The following is a 19,023-nucleotide window of genomic DNA, read 5'->3' as shown; positions in this document are numbered from 1 at the left end:
GTACATAATGAAAATCAATGACCCCCCTGGGTGGAGCCAATTTTGACCCCAGGGCTATAGTTTGAACAATCTTGGTAGAGGTTCACTTCGCAAAATCTCATGCCAAATATTTAACCTTAGCCTTTGTCAATTCAGAGAAGAAGATTTTTCAAGTTTTTACTTTATACATATAAGGAAAACTATCGCCTCTGGGGCAGGGCAATTTTAACACTAGGGGCATCATTAAAACAACTTTAGTAGAGGACCCATAGATGATATTATATACCAAATATCAAAGCTCTAAGCCTTGTACCTTCAGACAAGAAGATTTTAATTTTTTACTATATGTACATAGTGAAAATCTATGACCCCGGGGGTGGGGCCAATTTTGACCCCAGGGCTATAATTTGTACAATCTTGCTAGAGGTTCACTACACAATGTTTCATGCAAAATATCTAACCTCTAGCCTTTATCAATTTAGAGAAGATGATTTTTTAAGTTTTTACTATATACATATAAGGAAAACCTATGACCCCCGGGGCGGGGCTAATTTTGTCACTAGAGGCAAAATTTGAACAACTTTGGTAGAGTACCTATGGATGATATCATATATGAAATATTTAAGCTCTAAGACTTGTACCTTTAGACAATAAGATTTTTTTATTTTTTACTATATGTACATATTGAAAATTAATGACCCCCGGGGCTGGGCCAATTTTGACCCCAGGGCTTTGATTTGAACAATCTTGGTAGAGGTTCACTGCACAATGTTTCATACAAAATATCTAACCTCTAGTATTTGTCAATTGCTAGAAGAAATTTTTTTAAAGTTTTTACTATATACATATAAGGAAAACCTATGACTCCCGGGGCGGGGCTGATTTTGACACTAAAGGCAAAATTTGAACATCTTTGGTAGAGTATCTATAGATAAAAACACATACTAAATATCAAACCTCTAAGCCTTGTACCTTCAGACAAGAAGGTATTTTAAGTTTTTAATATGTACATATAGTGAAAAACTATGACCCCCGGGCCGATTTTGACCCCAGGGCTATAATTTGAACAATCTTGGTAGAGGTCTACCAGACAATGCCTTATGCAAAATATTTAAGCTCTCGGCCTTTTAGGTCTTTACAAGAAGATTTTTTAATTTATTCGTATAATTCCTTTTGGTTGCCATGGCAACCAGATTTCTGCATGGAATGAAATTCTTTGAACAGCTTTGGAAGCCCTTCACCCAAGGATCAATCCTGCCAAGTTTGGTTTAAATTGGGAGTAGTGAAAAAATTTTATACTTATATACGCCCGTTTAAAAAACGGGTTGTATTATAGTTTCCCCCCTGGCGGGTGTGTGGGCTGTTGGGCCGCCCAGCCGGCAAGTGTCGCATGCAAAATTTAGGTCCCTGCAACCAAGGTCAAGGTCACAAAGTTCAGATAAAAAATATGAAAATGTGTATAGGGACCATCAATTTTAGTCATCATTAATTGAGGTATTGAAACACAAGTGGTCATTATCATGACTACTGGTGTGAAACATGTAATTTAGGTTAATATATGCAAGGTCAAGGTCACTAAAGATGATTGTCAAGGTCACAGGGGAGAGGGGGGATTTTTATCAAAATGTGAGAATTTATAACATTTGTTGATCTTTTTCCTTCTTTCTCTTTGTAAAATTTTCCCCCTGCCTCTGAAAATATAGGGGGGAATTCTCAAACAAGAGGGCCCTGAAATCGTTAACCTGTATATAGGCCCTTGGGGCGGGGCCAATTTTAACCCAGAGGCTTTTTTTAACCAACTTGGTAGACACCCATAAGAAGATATTTCATGATAAATATCTAAGCTCTAGCTCCTTAAGGGGTTTAAAAAGAAGATTTTTACTATAAACATATTAGGAAAATCAGACCCCCGGGGCGGGGCCAATTTAACCCTGGGGCTTTTATTTGCTCAATTTTGGTAGACACTCACCAGAACATGTTTCATGCTTAATATCTAAGCTCTAACTCTTTGGGTTTTTAAAAGAAGATTTTTTAAGTTTTTACTATATACATAAAAGAAAAAGCAATGACCCCCCGGGGAGGGCCAATTTTGACCCCAGGTCTTTTATTTGAACAAACTTGATAGACACTCACAAGAAGATGTTTCATGCCAAATATTTTAGCTCTAGCTCTTTCGGTTTTTAAAAGAAGATATTTTAAGTTTTTTCTTTCGGTTGCCATGGCAACCAGAGTTCTGCATGAAATTAAATTCTTTGAACAATTCTTAAAGGTGATCACCAATGGACCATTCCTGTGAAGTTTGGAGGAAATTGGCTTAGTTGTTTATGAGGAGATGTCGTTTAAAGTAAAAGTTTACAGATGGACGGACGGACGACGGATGAAAAGTGATCACAAAAGCTCACCATGTCACTTTGTGACAGGTGAGCCAAAAATATGGATGAATCCCCCCATCCCCCCTCCTAGAATAGACACTGAAAATATAGCAATTTTGTCCAGAGCATATCTCCTACAAATACGGAGGGATTCTTATGAAACTTTAAACCAATGTTCACCACTATGAGAAGCCATGTGGCGCTCATGCACCAGGCTTCTAGGTCAAAGGTCAAAATCACACTAAGAGGTCATAGAAAAACGCTTGTCCGGAGCAAAACTTCTACATGCATAGAGGGATTTCAATATAACTTGGCACAAATGTTCATTATTGTGAGGCTGAATGTCACATGCAAAATTTAGGTCCCTGCGACCAAGGTCAAGCATAGGGGTCAAAGTTCAGATAAAAAAGATCACTAAAGATGATATATCCAGATATTTTCCGGATATTGCCCAGAGAATATCTCCTATATGCATATCTATAATGCCCACATCTCTGTCAAAAGCCTCTGTGACGGGTGTATATTGTGACAATGTTGCCCTTGTTTAATCATAATATAGGCCTGAAAGTAACACCTTTCCTCTAACTTTTATTCAAAATTTCATAGCAGTTTTTCAGACCTTTTTTATTTTGAATATAATTCAGTACCAGTAAGAAATATTAAGATGATTTCATCAAAGAAATAGAACTACCCAACCTTTTGCATGTCGTCTGCAAATATATTGTTTAAAGCTATTGATTTATCTTGAATTGGGTCTAAGTTATTGCCCATGTGCGTTCAACTAGATTTGAACGATCAGTACCAACGCATTTACCTTTCAATAAGCTAGGTTTGTATACATTCTAGGTTTAATGAGGGTCCATCCTCCCTTTCAGGCACTGAGAGTACGGACCCCAGACATGTCATCATTCATGTCCTTAAATGTTATTATCTACCAAAATACCTATAAATTTTGAATTCAGTAATTCACTGAATGAGTTATGAATAAGTATGCAAGTCAATTTTCGTGATGATACAATTTTGATGCACGGGTGGCCAATGAATCATGGAGAACAAGAGCCATGTCAACATGGCCATCCCCCGCCGAATGTGTTTGCTCATTGGAAGAATGTATATGTAGTAGAGCAGAATAATTCCATTTTAAGAGGTCTTTTGGTAATGAAAACTGATGGCTATAGTGATTACAGATTTGAAACCTATGTGAATACTGATGGCTGAAAATAACAAAGGGCAATAAGTGAAAAATAATGCAGGGTAGGTTATCATTCTTGTGTGCTGCATCCCTCCTCAGTAAAATCTATCCACCTATGAAGTTTCAAGTTGATACCTCAAATACTTTTTGAGAAAAAAATTGAATTGAAAAATTAAGTATGAAAAATAACAAAGGGCAATAACTCAAAAATTATAAAAGGTAGAGTTATCATTCTTGTGCACTGCACACCTGAGTGAGATCTATGCACCTATGAAGTTTCATAATGATATCTCAAAGGCCTTTTGAGTTATGCTCTGGACAAAAATTAATTTTGAAAAATAAAAAAAGGGCAATAACTCAAAAAAAATGCAGGGTAGAGTTATCATTCTTGTGCAATGCACTCCTCCTCAATGAGATCCATCCACCTATGAAGTTTCAAGTTGATGAAAATTTTTGAGATAAGCTCCGGACAAAATAGCATGAAAAAGAACAAAGGGCAATAACTCAAAAATTATGCAGGGTAGAGTTATCATTCTTGTGCACTGCACTCCTCCTCAATGTGGTCTATCCACCTATGAAGTTTCAAGTTGATAACTCAAATACTTTTAGAGATATGCTCCGGACAAAAAATGTCGGACGGAAGGACGGACAGACGGAAGGACGGAGACTATTTCCTTTTCGGCGGGGGATAAAAATGAATCATGAGCTTGACTGACTGATAAGATTATGCAACTCAGACTGATACCGACACATATTTTCCGTATGTATGACCGACATGCACGGGCATTCTTTCCAGGTTTTTAAAAGTGAATTTGCCAAAAATTGGTTTCTTTTTCAATATGTATAATAATAATAATGAGAATATCCCAAAACTGGTGAAATATTAAATACATAAAAGCACATAGTTAGTTTCAGCAAATGATAGAGAGCAGATCATTTTTATACTTTTTTGCCTTTTTATTGAGGGTAGCTTTAGTAAAAGGTGGTCTTGACTCAATTCTATATCATTCTTCGCAGACAATATGAAGTTGGCTCATATGACTATATTTGTTGAGTTGGTGGCCAGGTATCTTTCATATTCTTAGGAATATATCTCATATGGGGTTGTGATGTGAAAGGACTGTATTTTTTGGTTTAATGGCCTTGGCTTGTCCAACTTTTTGTTAAGTTGGCTCATATGGGACCTGTAGGGCTTTATATGAAATTATGTATTGGTCTGTAGGCATACTTAAGGGCCTTAAAGTGTCCAACCTCATATTATCCCTTAGCTTCTTCCTACAAAATTAAAAGTAAACTTTAAATTACAACAAGAGCCCGGTTTGAGCTGGGTGATGCTCCCCGAATAGGTTTTGGACACAGGAAAGTACACCTCTTGTAGTTTCAGAGTTATGTCCCTGGAAAAAGTTCAAAGTGCAATAATTCCAAAATAAGGCAAGGCAGAGTTATTGTTCTTTGCACTGCACTTCTAATCAATGTGATCTATCAACCTACAAAGTTTCTTGTTGATATGTCTTATGGTTTCAGAGTTATGTCCCGGACAACTTCAAAAAGTAAAAATAAACAAAGGGCAATAACTCCAGAATTAGGCAAGGCAGAGTTATGATTCTTGTGCACTGCACACTTACCCATTGAGATACATGTATATTTACCTACAAAGTTTCATGTTGATATCTCTTATAGTTTTACAGCTATGTCCTGGACAAGATTTTTCTAAAAGGGGAGATAATTCAAAAATGAGGCTCAACAGAGTTATTGTTCTTTTGCAATGCACTTCTACTCAATGAGATCTATCTACCTACAATGTTTCATCTTGATATCTCTTATAGTTTTAGAGTTATGTTACAGACAAAGTTCAAAGTGTTAAAATTAACAAAGGGCAATAACTCCAAAATTAGGACAAAAAGAGTTATTGTTCTTATGCACTGCACATCTACTCATTGAGATCTATTCACCTACAAAGTTTCATATATCTCTTATAGTTTTAGAGTTATGTCCCGGACAAGATTTTTTTATAAGGGGAGATAATTCAAAAACCGGGCAAAATAGAGTTATGGTTCTTTGACGCTGCACTCCCCCTCAATGCCCTCTACCACTGTATGAAGTTTAAACAAATTATCTCCAAGGGTTTTCAAGTTATGCTCCGGACAAGACAACGGATGGACAGAAGGACGGACAGACGGACAAGGCCCCGACTATATGCTCCCCCGAAATTTTTCGGGGAGCATAAAAAGCATGTTATTTTGGGTTGTAAATGTTTTCATCTAAAGAGTAAATTACATGTACTTATTCCAAATGATAAACTAGACTGACAGAGTATCATGCTATAACATAGGAAAACAACAAGCTACTGAATGAATAAAATAAAATATAAAACTCATGATCCCGTGTCAGCCTTTTACACCAAAATGACTATCATCTCTGCCTGTTAGCCATCCTGGTGCATTATTTCACTATAAATATTTTTAAGTAAATTGAATATGTTTTTTAGCTAATTACTGGTGAAATATTATTCAACAGTCTCCCAAGCATGCAAGATTATAAGAAAAAGAAAAAAAAAGAAGAAAAAAAGAGGAAAAAAACAAAAACAAAACAAGAACACCGCTAGGCGGAGCATTATATGCCCGAAAGTGTTTTTTTTTTTAGTAAGGATGAAGCATTTGTAAGACATGGGAATTAGCTGTTGATCCTATAAAATTTTACAGATGTAGGTTGATTAATACTTAAGTTATTAATAATGACCTTAACCTTTGACCTTGTGACCCTAAAATCAATAGGGGTCTTCTACCTTATATGGACAATCATCCTAAGGAGTTTGAATATTGTGGGCCAAATGGAACTTCAGTTATGCTCCGGAAACTGTTTTCAATTTTAAGGTGACCTTTGACCTTTTGACCCCAAAATCAATAGGGGTCTTCCACCCAATATGGACAAACATCCAATGAAGTTTGAACATTGTTGGTCAAATGGAACTTAAGTTATGCTTCGGAAACTGTTTTCAGTATCAAGGTAAAAGTGACCTTGACCTTTGACCTTTTGACCCCAAAATCAATAGGGGTCTTCTACCCAATATGGACAATCCTCCTATGAAGTTTGAACATTGTGGGCCAAACGGAACTTAAGTTATGCTCCGGAAACCAAATTGCTAACGGACAAATTGCTAACGGACGGAAACTGTTTTCAGTATCAAGGTAATAGTGACCTTGACCTTTGACCTTTTGACCCCAAAATCAATATGGGTCTTGTACCCAATATGGACAATCATCCTATGAAGTTTGAACATTGTGGGTCAAAAGGAACTTAAGTTATGCTCTGGAAACTGTTTTTAGTTTTAAGGTAATAGTGACCTTGACCTTTGACCTTTTGACCCCAAAATCAATAGGGGTCTTCTACCCAATATGGACAATCCTCCTATGAAGTTTGAACATTGTGGGCCAAACGGAACTTAAGTTATGCTCCGGAAACCAAATTGCTAATGGACAAATTGCTAACGGATGGAAACTGTTTTCAGTATCAAGGTAAAAGTGACCTTGACCTTTTGATCCCAAAATCAATAGGGGTCTTCTACCCAATATTGTCAATCATCCTATGAAGTTTGAACATTGTGGGTCAAATGGAACTTAAGTTATGCTCCGGAAACTGTTTTCAGTTTTAAGGTAATAGTGACCTTGACCTTTGACCTTTTGACCCCAAAATCAATAGGGGTCTTCTACCCAACATGGACAATCATCCTATGAAGTTTGAACTTTGTGGGCCAAATGGAACTTAAGTTATGCTCCCGGAAACCAAATTGCTAACGGACGGAAACTGTTTTCAGTATCAAGGTAATAGTGACCTTGACCTTTGACCTTTTGACCCCAAAATCAATAGGGATCTTCTACCTAATATGGACACATCATCCTATGAAGTTTTGAACATTGTGGGGCCAAATGGAACTTTAAGTTATGCTCCGGAAACCAAATTGCTAACGGACAAATTGCTAACGGACAGAAACTGTTTTTCAGTATCAAGGTTATAGTGACCTTGACCTTTGACCTTTTGATCCCAAAAATCAATAGGGATCTTCTACCCAATATGGACAATCATCCTATGAAGTTTGAACATTGTGGTCAAATGGAACTTAAGTTATGCTCCGGAAAACCAAATTGCTAACAGACGGCATGGACGGACGACGGACGGACAGACGCCAGGGGGTATAACATAATATGCCCTTTCGGGCATATAAAAAAGAAGACAAGAGGGCCATGATGGCCCTGAGGTCGCTCACCTGTATATAGCCCCCCACCAACCCCTTCCCCCCCCCCAACGTTGCAGGGCCAATTTAACCCAAGGGCTTTTATTTGCACAAACTTGGTAGACACCCATAAGAAGATGTTTCATGCTAAACATCTAAGCTCTAGCTCATTGGGCTCTTTAAAAGAAGATTTTTTTTTAAGTTACACTATACACATATAGTTAAAAACAATGACACCCCTGGGGCCGGGCCAGTTTTGACCACAGGGCTTTTATTTGAACAAACTTTGTAGACACTTACTAATAGATGTTTCATGCTTAATATCTAAACTCTAGCTATTTGGGTTTTTCAAAGAAGATTTTAAGTTTTTGCTATACACATATAAAGAAAATCAATGACCCCCGGGGCGGGGCCAATTTTGACCCCAGGTCTTTTATTTGAACAAACTTTGTAGACACTCACTAAAAGATGTTTCATGCTTAATATCTTAACTCTAGCTATTTGGGTTTTTTCAAAGAAGATTTTTTAAGTTTTTGCTATACACATATAAGGAAAATCAATGACCCCCGGGGCGGTGCCAATTTTGACCCCAGGGCTTTTATTTGAACAAACTTGGTAGACACCTATTAGAACATGTTTGATGCAAAATATCTTAGCCATAGCTCTTTGAGTTCTTTAAAAGAAGATTTTTTAAGTTTTTACTAATTATGCATATAGGGAAAATCAATGACCCCCGGGGCTGGGCCAATTTTGACCCCAGGGCTTTTATTTGAACAAACTTGGTAGACACTTATTAGAACATGTTTCATGCTAAATATCTTAGCTCTAACTCTTTTGGTTCTTTAAAAGAAGATTTTTTAAGTTTTTACTATATGCATATAGGGAAAATCAATGACCCCCCGGGGCGGGGCCAATTTTGACCCCAGGGCTTTTATTTGAACAAACTTGGTAGACACCTATTAGAACATGTTTGATGCTCAATATCTTAGCCATAGCTCTTTGAGTTCTTTAAAAGAAGATTTTTTAAGTTTTTACTATATGCATATAGGGAAAATCAATGACCCCCCGGGGCGGGGCCAATTTTGACCCCAGGGCTTTTATTTGAACAAACTTGGTAGACACTCACTAGAAGATGTTTCATGCCAAATATCTAAGCTATAGCTCTTATGGTTTTTTAAAAGACGATATTTAAAGTTTTTTCTTTCGGTTGCCATGGCAACCAGAGTTCTGCATGGAATTAAATTCTTTGAACAATTTTTAAAGGTGACCACCAAAGGAACATTCCTGTGAAGTTTGGATGAAATTGGCTTAGTGGTTTATGAGGAGATGTCATTTAAAGTAAAAGTTTACGGACGGACGGACGAAAAGCGATCACAAAAGCTCACCCTGTCACTTTGTGACAGGTGAGCTAAAAAAACACATACAAATATTTATAGGAAAATGTAGGGTGACTTTAACCATAAAAACATCTTAGTAATGAGCTTTATTTCACTCAAACATGCACTTCAGATCACATTACCTGCAGAAATATAATTGTTGTTATAAAGTAAAAAAATTGTAAATAATATATAACAGGGGTTCACTAGCCATGAAATCCTGGAGTCATTTTGACTAAGTTTTACCAACTACAAAGCCAAATCCCTATGATTTTAACAAAATTTGACCCCCAGTAAACCTGAGGGTCAAATCAGGCCTTTTGGAAATTTGAAGAGTCAAAGAGTCATTTCAAGGGTCAAGCGGACACCCTGTATAATGTATTAAATCTGCAAGCCTCCAGATGAGCAAAAATATTTCGATAAAATCAAACCTGGGAAAATGTACTAAGATTTTAAAAATTCGAGTAAAAATTTACATGTTATGTGAGATTAATAACCGAATTTTTCAGTATGCAGTATTCCTACTGTGTTACTAACAGCAAGGGCTATTTTTGCATATTTTGACCTCTTTATAGTAATTTACATAGGTTGTAAGTGCTATTGATAATGTGTAAATTGCACTCTTTTGGTAACTTTACAATAATATACTGTTAAATACATTTTCAAATTTTCAAGAAAATTAACATGAATCTGGAGGTGTGCTGCTTTAAGCCAATCTTTTAAACTATTTCTTAGTATGCTGAAACCGGCCCGAAAGCGAAAAATTTTAAGAAATAACTTTTAATAATTGTGAAAATAATGTACTACTTGTGCTTCGCATTATGAATTGTGATATTTATTTGCTGTTTTTTATGTGCTATAAGTACAAAGCGGGATATTTCTTTGGATTTGTAACCTGAAATGGTTTATTATGAAGTATACAAAGTACCCACCACCTTTTTCACTATGAACTACTTTGATAACAATAACAACACATCTAGCTACTATGTATATGTTAGTGTTTATCGTGCTGTTCTACAGAAATTAGACACTTCGACAGGAGCGATAGCGACAGAAGAATGTTTCTAATTTCTGTAAAACTGCTACGGATGAACACTAACATATTTAGTGTCATGCTTTATTTGGCCCTTGATTACGTCACTACGCGGTTTTATGAAACACTATGAAAAATAGAAGGCGACTATGAACAGATTTCAATATAGTATTGACTTTTTTCTTCTATGAAAATTAACACACATAATTTTTTAGAAATACAGCATTTTCATTGGATGACAAATAAAGCTGGACACTAAAACTGAATATATACAGACATGCACTTGTAACATAAAAACTATATCATAAAAGTAACAACAGTTTATTAGTATGTACAAATCAGTCTCATTTAACTACTATGATTGAGATGGGCGCATTGTTTTCTGTTTTAAGAGTATGGGCTCTACTGCAGTCTGATGGACATAATATGTCATCGTAATTCATACTCGTTCTTATATGTTAAGTATTCTTGTTTGATTTGATGTAATCAGTCGGTTGATTGAGATGTGCGTACATGTTCTTGTTTGATTACGAGTATGGGCTGTACTGCAGTCTGAAGGACACAATATGACATCGTAATTCATACTCGTTCTTATATGTTAAGTATTCTTGTTTCATTTGATGTAAGTAGTTGGTGGGCCAAGCGCCGCATCCCTTGTAGGGTGTCTACCGACAAAGTATTTAATATAATTTATTTTCATTGTATTGTTAGTAGTATTGTAGTTCTCAGTCAGTGAATTAAGCGTTACATCACTAGAGGGGTGGCTACTTTATTTACATTAGGAATTAAAAAAAGTTTATACAGCAGGGCTCATCCGGAAGGGCGATTCAGGCGAAAACTTTGCCGTGTATATTTCCATTTCGCTCTCCCAATTGATCAAAGTCAACATCGTCGATAAAATCTTAATTCCAATAGAGTAATTACTTGGCGATGTAAAGAGCAGAGATTGTATCCGCCCATATGACGACTGCTAATTATCATTATCCAATCAGAGTGTCGCTTTATACTACCCTTCTACCTGTATGCAAAGCGATAGACCGCCTACTCTCAACAGTAAATAATGAGAGCATCGGCCCGAAACGGGTATATATTGTGTGACAGTTTTGCGAGTTTGGCGATAATTATAGATTGTTTTTTCCCCGATCATCTAAACACGGGCAAATCTTCCCTAATTGATATACATGCGGTGTTTTAACCTGAGTAAAGGCGATGTGCAATGGGGTTTTCACGGTTATCACTAAACTGTTAGTCAATTAAAAATAATCAATTTCATTAATGATCAGCGACCGGATTAAAAACTTAATCATAGTTTTGAATGATTTCAGTCCGTCAACATCAATTAAAAATTGTCATGTCGCTCACGTCATGGCTACAGGGCGAAATGCCCAAACCTAGCTGTAAAAGAAAGTTACTGATTCTGATACACCTACGCGAAAATTTAAGAAAGCCAATTCGCAAAAATCTTACGATTGGTATGTTTGACAGTGCGAGTGTTTGGCATTGTTATCTTTGTAGAAATGCCAAATTTGACACAGCTTACGCATGTGGGCACGACATCCCGGAAGAAACTACGAATCATGATCGGCATGCTACATATCGGGCATGCTACATATCGGTCGTATATCATGTGTACATGTATGAAAATTTGTCAGGAAAGAAGTGTTCTTATTGTTTCAATATATATATTTGTTTTAATGTCATAAATATGATGCTCAGTTTAATATTTATCAATATTGAAAATTTCAAAAAGCATTATTTATAAAGATATTACCGAGTTTAACATTTCATGAAAATAAAGGGCGGTAATTAGAAATTTATTTTCTATAATTTCTCAGTCAAATTTTTCAATAAGAAATGAATGTATATGATTTTAGTGATCAAATATAATGTGCACAAATGTTTGCAGTACATATTTTACATATTCTTCGATGTTTGAAAATTGTTTTATAAGCATAATTATATGCATATAAATTTGACATTACAACATGCATAATCTATCAGGGGTCCGTACTCGACAGCGAAAGCTGCTTTTTGTGCCCGGAAGGGAGGATGGACCCTCATTAAGCATTAACATACATATGCATAATCTATAATTTCCATTAACAATTTTGGCACTCCTTTGTGTATGTATCTGATCAAATTAGACTTATAATAACTAGCCACATTGAATTGGGGAAATACATTCCTGACACTGCTTAAAAAAGACTTTCTTTCTCTCTATTAAACATAGTATATTATAATAGTTGACCTGTTATAAGAGACGGTGCTTTTTATAAACGTCTCGGCCCTTTTAACCTTAAGTAATTTAAACATGCTGTTCATTTTTTAAAAACACGTCATTTTAACTTAGTATGGGAGCAATCCCATCTTATTCCTATCATGGGTTGCGTACTGTTATACGAACTTGTGATAGGAATTATGGCACACACGTAAACACATGTACCGATAAAACTATAGCTTAATTAAATTAGTTCCCATATAAATAAAGTAAGTTTTAAATGAAGTATGTGCTCTCCCATATGGTTCATTCCGGTGGCGAGGGTAAATAAACCAAACACGCACACATAATCAAAACAGCTAGGATAGGCAGATTTTATTAATCAATATCCAATGAAACTTAATCTTCTAGTAAAAGTGAGAAAGTAAAAATATTAAATTAATCTGGGACATAAGATAACTCTTATGTCCCAGAATTAATTTATTCATCATATTTTTTCGTACACATTATTATCAATAAATCTACATGAAAATATATAAACAAATATTTAGAGAAAGCTTATAAATAGCTGATAAATAGATTAAAGATCCTGTATGTTTTGTAATTGAGATTGCATACCACTCTTCATTGAATAATATATGTATGTAATTATTTAAATTTGTCAATTTTCAAACATGGAAGAATATGTAAAATATGTATTGCAAATATTTGTACATATTTAAGGTAATCATTAAATTATATGCATTCATTTCTTATTGGAAAAATTGACTTAGAATTTATAGAAAACTAAATTCTAATTACCTCCCTTTATTTACATGAAATATTAAATTCGGTAATATCTTACCACAAATCTTTTGTTATCAAGACACCCATAAAAATATGTACATTAGTTATAAAAACATGTTTATTTAAAAAAAAAATACTAAACATTAAACATAAATATAAACAAGGTTTATGTTTTTATTCTTTGGATGAGTATTTTTATTTGTTTGGGTCGTCAGACCAAACAAATAATGGTAGCGAAATTTCAGAGTCTAATGTTCTTAATTGCAAATGCCGAAAGTAGTCCACTTTTTTGAAGCGGTTACTTCCCTTTTGTATGTACACTAAAGCCGAAAAATTCAGGGGAGATCACTGCGTAAAGATGGTCAAAGACAGGCGCATCAATTTTCAAGCAAAGTAATTCCCGAATGGTCGAAGATTTCTAATATTGTTTTCTGGTATTTTCTGATCGAAAATAACTAAATACAAAGCGGACATTCAATCTCTGACACAGAAGTTTATGACAAACCTAACAACAAGTAGTTCTCAAAACAGCTTAAAACTAGCGATTTAAAAGAAAGAAATATTTTATTTTGTTACAAGTATCCAACAAATTACAACGCATTTAAAGTTAAACAATAGCGTTGGCTTATTGAATTGTCAATAAATGCACAATCACAAATTACGCGGATGAATATGATTTTATCAATGAAAATACTATTTTTAGCCATGTAGATTACCGAATACTACACAAACCGAGTAGTGGAATATATAGATTCTACATGTCGGACTGTTTTGGCGAGAGGATTTTCGCTAAAATATTTACTTCAATTTTAAACAACAGGTTTACCCTGAACAAAATACCTCGAAATTAATAAGGATTACAAACCTGAATGTAATGGAAGTTCTAAATTTAGAATGACTTGATATTATTCAGACATTCTGTGTATAACTCTCCGTGGTACAGTGGTAACGCGCTCGCTTAGTGAGTGAGAGGTCTCGAGTTCGAATCCCAGTCGAGGAAATTTTTTTTTTGTTAAATTCTTTTTTTAATTGTTTTTGTTAAGGAAGTAGCCATGATTTACAAGGATAAAGTGTGGCTGTCGTAAAAAAAGTACATATATGATTTTTTGATGCAACTCTAGTTATGCAGAATTCCGTATGTGCCTTACAAAATGAATTATAATACATAAAAATAAACTTATACAGGAACATGCATACAGATATACAGTACGATTTAGATTGCAAAGATCAGAAAATACCAAAGAACTTGAAGCCCTTTGATTCTTTATAAATATACATGCTTATAGTAAGCTTCAGGATTATTTACATCTGTGTTAAACAACAGTTTAAAGTCGTTACAAGCCCTAATTTAGAATAATATGGTTTTCTTCAGGCCGTTCACATATAAATTTAACCGTGGCTGAAGGGTTTTCGGGCTCGCTTAGGAAGCGAGAGGTCTGGAGTTCAAATCCCAGTAAAGGTAACTCATTTTTTTAAATTGTTAAAGTCAAATAAACATTGGATTGAATATCAGTGTTGCAATTAGTCTTATAGCCAATTTACTACAATTAAAACGCTGGAAAGCATTGGTGGCACTAAACATATAATCTCACAACCTGCACCTTTCTTACATTCTGAGACCCAAACAAATTCAGCGCCTTCTGTGCTTTGATTTGTTTTGTTTTTTGAAACCAATTACTTCCTAGCTCAGCATCATGGTACATTAACCAGCAAATTGTATTTAGGTAAACTTCATATAATTTATACTCAAATCGTATTTTTCTCGATTTTAAGTGTGTGAGAAACAGTGAATGTATAAAAAAGAATTAGATTGCGATCCACGATCTCTGGGCTTACGAATATTCAAACTCGATTTTTCACTTTGATTCGTGATTATCCGAGTACTCGGATACTCGCCCCAGCACTAAATACTCCCTAGATATTACATGGAGATAAATAAATTATCACCACTTTGTGCTTCAAAATCATGACTAGTCCTATAAAAACCATAACAAGCCTGTTACGTCTAATATATTGGACTAAATCATGACTGGTGACATGTCCAGAGTCCATACTCATTACTCGACAGCTGCGTTTTATGCACTTGCGTCTTGCGGGCAGATGGACCCTCATTAAACATAGAATACATACATACATATTTCATTTGTATAGAAATGTGATTTACGGTTGAGAATTGCTAGAAAACCAGAATCTAAAAAATTAACACTGACATGGGTACTGGTTGGGGACCACCAAAACCGGACAACCACCAAACCCGGACGGCCCTGAAAATGCTTAAATTAGTATTTTCTTTGTTCAGTGCTTGTCAGTCACTATTTTATCAACAATAAGTTCATGTTTCTTTTAAAATTATGTAAATAAATTTATTTCAACCTCTGTAAATGGTAATATTTTAATGTCTATTTCAAGATGTCGATGTTGAAATTCGGGGGTCAAGAAAGCAATGCCTGGCCTCATATACCAGCTATAATCATTTGCAGAGTGAATAATAGAATATCCAAAACTTCAGCATTTGTTGCTGACATATTGTATATCATGTTACAAATCAAAAATCAAAACACCCAAGCTTTTATCTGAATTAAATCACATCATGTACATATCTGTCCGGACACATGGTACTGTAGTGTAGACAATTTAGGTAATTTTGATACCCTCCTTGTCGAGCCTCAGATATAAGTGTCAATACAATCAGAAATAAACAAATAAGTTTGTTAGTTAGGAGAAGAACCTAGCTGAACTGTGTCAATTGTTTTGGTCGCTAGGTTGAAAATTATGAAATCTGTACAGAAAAATGTTCCAAAAGTGTCCGGTTGATGGTCTCCGACCAGTAGGGTTGGATATTGTTCTTCACGAAACGGTCCGATACCGATACCGGTACTGACGAAACGATACGGGTATTTTATCGATACTGATACTGATACTTTTACAATACCAAACCCTTTGCTGCAAGTATAAGAACTGAAGAGATATAACATGTTAATTGTAAAATACTTTTACTTTTTCATCAAAAGAACATGACATAATTTAAACACAGAAAAATATCTTATGCAGGACAGCGGTCTGCAGCTGAGAAGTCTACAAATTATTGTTTTAATCTTGATATCTCTACATAAGAATTTAAGATAGTTGATTATTTATTATTTTCTTAAAGCTATTATTATTACTGTGTAGAAATTTTATTCTGATGCTGATATTCTTTTTTAAATCAAATTATTGTTTACTGTAATAAATCAGGGTCTTTCAAATAGATTTGAATGACCCTGAATAAATGAAATCACTGGATTGGTTGGCTTACTTTGCAATTTGGAATTACATGTAATAAATTTCGTAAGATGTTTTTTCAAAGTCACTTATGTTTCCAGTCAGTTCTACTACAACAGCACAAACATATTTTCCACCAGTATTTAACTTAGAAATTTTGAAATACATGTATATGCACAGTCAGCACAGACTGTTTCCATTTTCATGTTAACCTAATATTAGTCCTTGTAGAAGTCATATGCTTTACAAATAATAAGGATTTGGTATTTATTAATATTGAATTTACCTTTCAAATTTAAACATCTTTTATTTTTCAATAGCATGCACCGTTGAACATCTTGCTACAGAAAAAAGGGTATTGTCCTTACCAAATTGCATAATTCCATACTGCTCAAATACGCAAAAATACTAACCAACATTTGCAAAAAAATCCTACAAAACACTATATGAAATATGTTTCAGTTGTTTAAAGTATCACAGATCTAAATGTGTAATACACACAAGTTGACCTTTGACAGGTGCATAATAGGCTATTCAAAAGAATATGCCTCCCTTTGATGTTGTTACTTTATCACCATCAAAGAGCCGCCGACATTTTTTGATTGAAGTTCTGTCAGCATTCTTTTGTTAAGAAAATGTGTACATGTTTAATAATAGTTCAGTGTTACACCAAAAACAAAAGGAGGCATATTTTGTTGCAATATTTCGGCCTCATTTATGTTCAAATCGTAATTCACGTGTGGATTTGTACATGTGGTAATGGATGAAAAGAACCTGGAAACATTAAATATGTATTCATTATGAGTGTTTAGTGACTAAACTGAAAAAAGGATTTAATTATTTTTTAAAAGCATTGTTTGAATAAACAATTGTCAGATGTTGGATTAACATTGTCATTACGGCAAAAGCTGTGTGCGATGTGTTTGGAAGGACTGTGTGCGATGTGCCGATGATCACTCAAGTATTTGATTTGTTTTCTCGTTGTTTCTTTGACATTTAAAACTTACAAACTTTTACCAAAATCAGTTCAAATAATTATATTTTCCTGCCGAGAACAAAAATATTATTATCTTGAACATAAGCGGCACAATTTTACAAAAATATCGCCGCGTCACAAACTTCAACTTTGCCGCGAAAGCCGTACTCGCCGCATGATAATAGTAATTCATAGTTTGTTTTACGTGTTTGTAGGCTGTTTTTATTTTAAAAATCTTCTTATTTTTTTGACATATTGACTATTAAATTATTTTTTTACAAAGTTACAAAAGTATCAAATCCAGTACCGGTATTTTACGAAACGGTATATACCGGTAATTTACGAAGTTACAATTCGGTACAGTCAAAATATATTGACGTGACAAAGCTTGATTCTGAGATATTTTCGTTCTAGGGCAGAATCTCGCTTTAAGAGGCGAGATATTGCCCAGACACGAAAATAGCACAATATCTCGTCGCGCAGTACAATTAGTTGGACTACAATTCGGTATAGGACCGATACCGGGAACCGGTGTCCAACCCTAGACATTGGCCGTGCCTAGCCCAACAAATTGTGCGCTTTAGGGCTTTTTATTATATAGATGATAGTCGCCCTTCTATGAAAAAAATCAGATTATAAAATCGGGCTTCACATAATGGAAGTTTGGGAGTAATTTACTCTTGTGACTTCCACAATATAATGCTTTTCCTTCTTTAACTATATAAAGTGACTTCCAATGTCAGACAATTTTCAGTCTCTGACTTCCAAATTTTGAAACCTAATGGAAGCCCTGGTCGGTCTTGCAATCGAAATATTGAGACTAGGGCCGTGCCCGTCTATAACCGACCCGTCTATAACATGTCTATGAAACTAGAAGGTTCCACTTACAAATATCAATTGTAATCATAAAAATACCAACTTACCACATGTAAAAATCATTTTTTCCCATTCAAACAACTTCTCTTTTGTTCTGCTGAAACAAATATAGATAAATTATCAATCGCAAATTATTCGCGATATTTACTATTTACCCGGAAGTACAATTAATTGGAGTTGGGTCAGACTATTACCTCCCTTTCCACACGTTTCGTCCCCGACTGTTCTCTCCCCGTTATGGTGAGAACTGTCCGAATATGTGCAGACTTTTTATTTTTATTATAATACATTGTATAATTGATTAATTAATATTATTATAAAAAAAATCATATAAATTAGACAAAAAGAATATATTAAATCAGTTTAAGTAAATTAATGATTGAACAATTTTGAATTTAATTTATTATGCTACTACAGTGCAGTACTGAGTAGTAAGTTTCATTTTTCATTTCATGCTTCTTTCCTTTTCTCAGTTGTTTATAAATTATATAATAATTATATATATTCAAAAAAAATAAAACTTCATTAAATTTAAATTTGGCGGTAATTTTAATTACACCAATACAATACAATACAATTTTAAATACACAATTGTGATAATGAATGATTATAGAAACATCAATTATTATGTTAGAATGTATGCAAATATTCAAATGTGATAAAAGGAGTAAATAAACAAAGAAATATCGTTATTATACCAGATCTATCATCCTATGAAGTTTC

At 34.6% G+C, this 19,023-nt stretch overlaps 1 protein-coding gene across 1 annotated transcript in view; it reads right to left on the bottom strand.

The window, feature by feature from the left end:
- The window catches only part of LOC132741590 (uncharacterized), a 71,610-nt gene extending 53,098 nt beyond the window's left edge, over positions 1-18,512 (bottom strand). The window contains exon 1 of the mRNA XM_060729798.1: positions 18,348-18,512. The gene's annotated coding sequence lies outside the window, so the exon portion shown is untranslated. The remainder of the gene's footprint in view (positions 1-18,347) is intronic.
- Positions 18,513-19,023: the final 511 nt, after the last annotated feature.

Source organism: Ruditapes philippinarum, unplaced genomic scaffold (assembly GCF_026571515.1).
Source record: "Ruditapes philippinarum isolate M1 unplaced genomic scaffold, ASM2657151v2 ctg4431_1_1_1_1, whole genome shotgun sequence".
Classification (NCBI taxonomy): domain Eukaryota; kingdom Metazoa; phylum Mollusca; class Bivalvia; order Venerida; family Veneridae; genus Ruditapes; species Ruditapes philippinarum.
The sequence above is the reverse complement of the archived record's forward strand: the minus strand, read 5'-3'. Positions and strand labels throughout refer to the sequence as shown.